The sequence below is a fragment of the Papio anubis genome, chromosome 12 (assembly GCF_008728515.1).
Source record: "Papio anubis isolate 15944 chromosome 12, Panubis1.0, whole genome shotgun sequence".
In the NCBI taxonomy this organism is placed as follows: domain Eukaryota; kingdom Metazoa; phylum Chordata; class Mammalia; order Primates; family Cercopithecidae; genus Papio; species Papio anubis.
In genome coordinates this window covers 13528674-13533208 of record NC_044987.1, presented here as the reverse complement: position 1 = coordinate 13533208, position 4535 = coordinate 13528674, and positions in this window count along the sequence as shown.

Here is a 4535-nt window from a genome sequence, read left to right as displayed (position 1 = left end):
ACCATAATTGTAAGTTTCCTGAGGCCTCGCCAGCCATGCTGAACTGTGAGTCAATTAAACCTCTTTCCTTTATAAATTACCCAGTCTTGGGTATGTTTTCATTAGCAGCATGAGGACAGACTAATACACCTGTATAAGCTTTCCTCCCTTGCACACCACAATATGGTGACTCAAAAGGATCTGAGCACCTTGACTCTTATCTCCTCTCAGGTAATTTTTTACTCATTCCGGAAGCTGGGAAAATCTTTCCCCACTTATTTTTAGGGTGCTTTAATTTCAATATCTTCTTACCCCGCTGGCAACAAGAATACCAACTTCTCATATAATAAGACTCCCAGCAACCTGTTCCAGAGTTTCTCAAGTGGACAAACATATTGACCTTTTTCCTATTTTTCATCAATGACATATTTATAGAGTGCCTATCTGAGCTAGGTATCTGTAGAGATACAGATAAGTATATTTTGGAGGTAGACAGCATTTGGTAGAGTCAAAAATGATTCCATCATACTGACTTCTTTAGTAATTGGTATGGAAAGTGATACTGTTTACTAAAATAGGGAAGATTAGATTGGGAAAGGAGCGGGGGGGACTGAGATTTCTCTCTGGGGCATGTTAAATTTGAGACGCATATGGGCTATCTAAGTGGAAATATTTAATAGGCAGTTGGATATGCAAGTCTGGATAAGCAAGTCTAGTGGTCCAGAGATGTCTGAGCTCCTTATTTAGAATTTATCAACATGAAGATGTTATTTAAATTCAGGGCAATAGATGACGTAACCTAAGGAGAAACTGGAGTGAGAAAAGAGAGAAGCCTTAGAACTGAACCCTAGGCAACCTCGGGGCTTGCCCTGCAAGATGGACAGAGAACAATACGAGGGCACTAGAGTTGGGAATATTTGCAAGGGAGTGTTTGGACAGGGCCCCAGGTTCTGTAAATTCTTGAGTCTTGTCCTGCCATAGCCATATAACCAATTCTTCACTTCCCTTTCCCCACTCTAATACTTGCTGTACAATGTATCAAATATATACACATACACATACCATATATACACATACACACACCATATATACGCACACATGTAAGAGACAAGGACATTCTTTACTTTTGTGAGGCCTTTGCCTTCTCCTTGACAAATTCTGGGTCTAATGGGGTTACATACAAAAAAAGACACTTATAAAAGCTATAATAGAAGAATGAATAAAGGATTTGGGAACATAATGGAAGAAGCAATTCAATTTTGCCTGGTAGGTGGGGCTGTCTTCACAGATAAATGGACATATCGTGTCTTCTCAGATTTAAAGACAAGAGCTTTCATTTAGGTCTCAGTCTCCTGAGTAGCTGGGACTACAGGCTTTTAGCCAAAACCTGGAGACAACCCAAATGTCCAACGGTGGAATGGATAAATAATTAGTGTTACTATAATATAAGATACTGTGTAACAACAAAAATGAAGAAACTATAGCTACATGGACCAAAATAGATGAGTCTCATAATGTTAAGCGAAAGAAATCATCTCGTTTGATTTCATTTATTTAAAAACGGGGAAAAATAAGCTACACTATTAGAAGTCAGAACAGCAGTTAAATTAACTTGGGGAGAATTGTGAGTGTAGGTACCGGGGGAAGTCTTTGGGAAACTGGCAGTGTTCTATGACTTAAATGGGGGGTTGTTACATGCTTATCTGTGATAATTCATTGAGCTGTACATTTATGTACACTGTGTGCACTTTTCTGTATGTCTGTTATTCACAATTAAAAAAATTATGAGGGATTAATGAGGCTTATAGCAATTTGTTGCAAGTGATCTTAATTAATGTAAGGTCTTCTTGAAAATTAAGCTTTATGCGGCTGATCTGTCTATTGCAAATTGCAAAATAGCAAATTAAGAGTTGTTTTTTAAAGACCATATTCTGCCCAGTAAGGAAATACTGATCCTTCCTAAATAATTCTAGGTATGACCCTCCAGTTTAAAATTTTAAAAATATTTGCCATTTGCTTGGTCACTAGGCTTGGCATGACAGTACAGCTCCTGACAAATATGTGAAAAATGTTGACCAAAATAAAATATAGAATCTGAGAATTGCAAAATTTAAAGAGGTCATCCATTCTACATTTTTTTGACTTAGAATTTGTGTGTGTGTGTGTGTGTGTGTGTGCATCTGATGAAATCTGGGACACTTCCTCTTAAAAATGCATACATGTGTAATATACACAATATATATAATTTCAGGTGGTTTGCCATGATAGTTTATCCAGATATCACAGTTTATCTCTGTTATTTGGTAGATAATGCTCTAGGCAGAAACAGTCCAAGAAGCAGAGGTGGTTAGTGGCGAAGCCAGGAATGGTATTAAAGACACAATCACCAAACCAGCCATTATTCTTTCAAGTGAAGCAGTTGCTTTTCTCTTCCCCTGTGTTCCCATCTGTGTACTGTTGTTGTTCACATTAAATTCTCATATAATTATGTCCTTATCCTCTTGTCTACTTGGGAAGAGCCTTCAGCTGTGAAGATAATTCCCTTATGCCCTTTAAAAAAATAACATCCCGTAAGTTGCCATGTATCACTGTTATCATTCCAATTACATTGTAGAGACCATGCCTTATTTATCTTTGTTTTCCCCAAACCACCTAGCTGAGTACAAGGAACACAACTCTTACAAAACAAGCAATTTTTTAATTAAAATGACATGCAAATATCTGACTGAAACTTCATGACAGAACTATATCTCATCATACAGGGTCATTGTGAACTCAAACTCAAATTCTGATTTCAGACTGACCTAAATGTGAATTTGGACTCTGCCTTTTACTAGTTGTATGTTGCTGGGTGTATGACTTGGCCTCAGTCTTAGTTGGCAAATCTGATAGCACTAAACATACTTCATAAGATCATTGTGAAGATTGAGGGAAAAACAGTAATCTACATAAAATGTCTGAAGCAGTGTCTGGCATAGTAAAACCTTAGAAAGTGGCTGTGATTTTTGTTATGGCATACTCAATTCTGAATTAAACATCCAGTAGGAGAAACATAGACTGAGAATCTTACAAGACTTCGAATCTTCTGATCCAGGAATTGTTTACACATTGTTTTAATAGATTCTGCCTTTGCTCAACCTATTCCAATGACAGAGAATTAACTAGAACTGACTAAAGCAGCTCCAACTCTCCCGAAGTTCTTCCTTATTATTAGGTTGCACAGTATAAAATTGCCCTTTGTAGGTCAAAGTGATCAAATTATGAATATTTTTTTTGGCTGGGCTTATTGACTCATGCCTGTAATCCCAGCACTTTGGAAGGTAAAGGTGGAAGGATCGCTTGAGGCAACATGGTGACATCCCATCTCTAGAAAGAAAAAAAAAATTAGGGAGGCATGGTGGCACACACCTGTAGTCACAGCTACTTGGGAGGCTGAGAAGCAGGGATCACTTTAGCCCAGGAGTTTGAGGCTGCAGTGAGCTATGATTATGCCAGTGCACTCCAGCCTGGGTGACAGAGAGAGACCCTGTCTAAAATGATAATTAATAATCATAATATCTAATAAAATGGCCACAAATCTGCCTTTCTGTTATTTTCTCTCAGTTTAGTTCAATGTCCATTCTCTCCTTTTCCTATATGATAGCCCTTTAGAAATAATGCAGAATCAATAGTGAACATGATAGACCTACTCCTGCCTTCACTGAGGCTTACATGCTCACCAAAGAAACAACAAGGAAATAAGCTGTCTCTGAGATGTCCTCCTGTCTCAAGGAAGTGAAAGAAGAACATTTGAAGCAAATGGTTTTGTGGAGGGAATTCCTATAGAATACATCATACAGGAAGGTTTGTGAGTACAGAGCAGTGCAGTTCAATAGAACTTTCTGTGATGATGAAAATATTCTGTATCTGCCCGGTCCAATATGATACCCACTAGCCATACATCGTGATTGAGCACTTGAAATGTAACTAGTGTCAAGTGACTGAGGAAACGAAACTCTAATTTCACTTAATTTTAATTAATTTCAATTTAAATAGCCACATGTGGCTAGTAGCTACCAGATTGAATAGAGCAGATACAGAAGAGCAAACAACAGTGAGAAAGGAGGCTGGAAAAGTGGGGTCCAGATCTGGAAAAATTTTGAGAAGTACATTAATAATAATAGATGTTATCTTGAGACCCACAGAGAATCTTGAAAGGGTTTTAAGTTCCAGGGAATAACACAATCACATATGAGTTGTTTGTTTTTTGTTTTTGTTTTTATTTTTATTTTTTTGATATGGAGTCTCACTCTGTCACCCAGGCTGGAGTGCAGTGGCATAATCTCAGCTCATTGCAACCTCCGCCTCCCAGGTTCAAGCAATTCTCCTGCCTCAGTCTCCTGAGTAGCAGTGATTACAAGCTTGCACTACCACACCCAGCTAATTTTTGTATTTTTAGTAGAGATGGAGTTTCACCATATTGTCCAGGCTGGTCTCGAACTCTTGACCGCTTGATCCATCCGCCTCAGCCTCCCAAAGTGCTGAGATTACAGACATAAGTCGTAGAAAGAAAATTC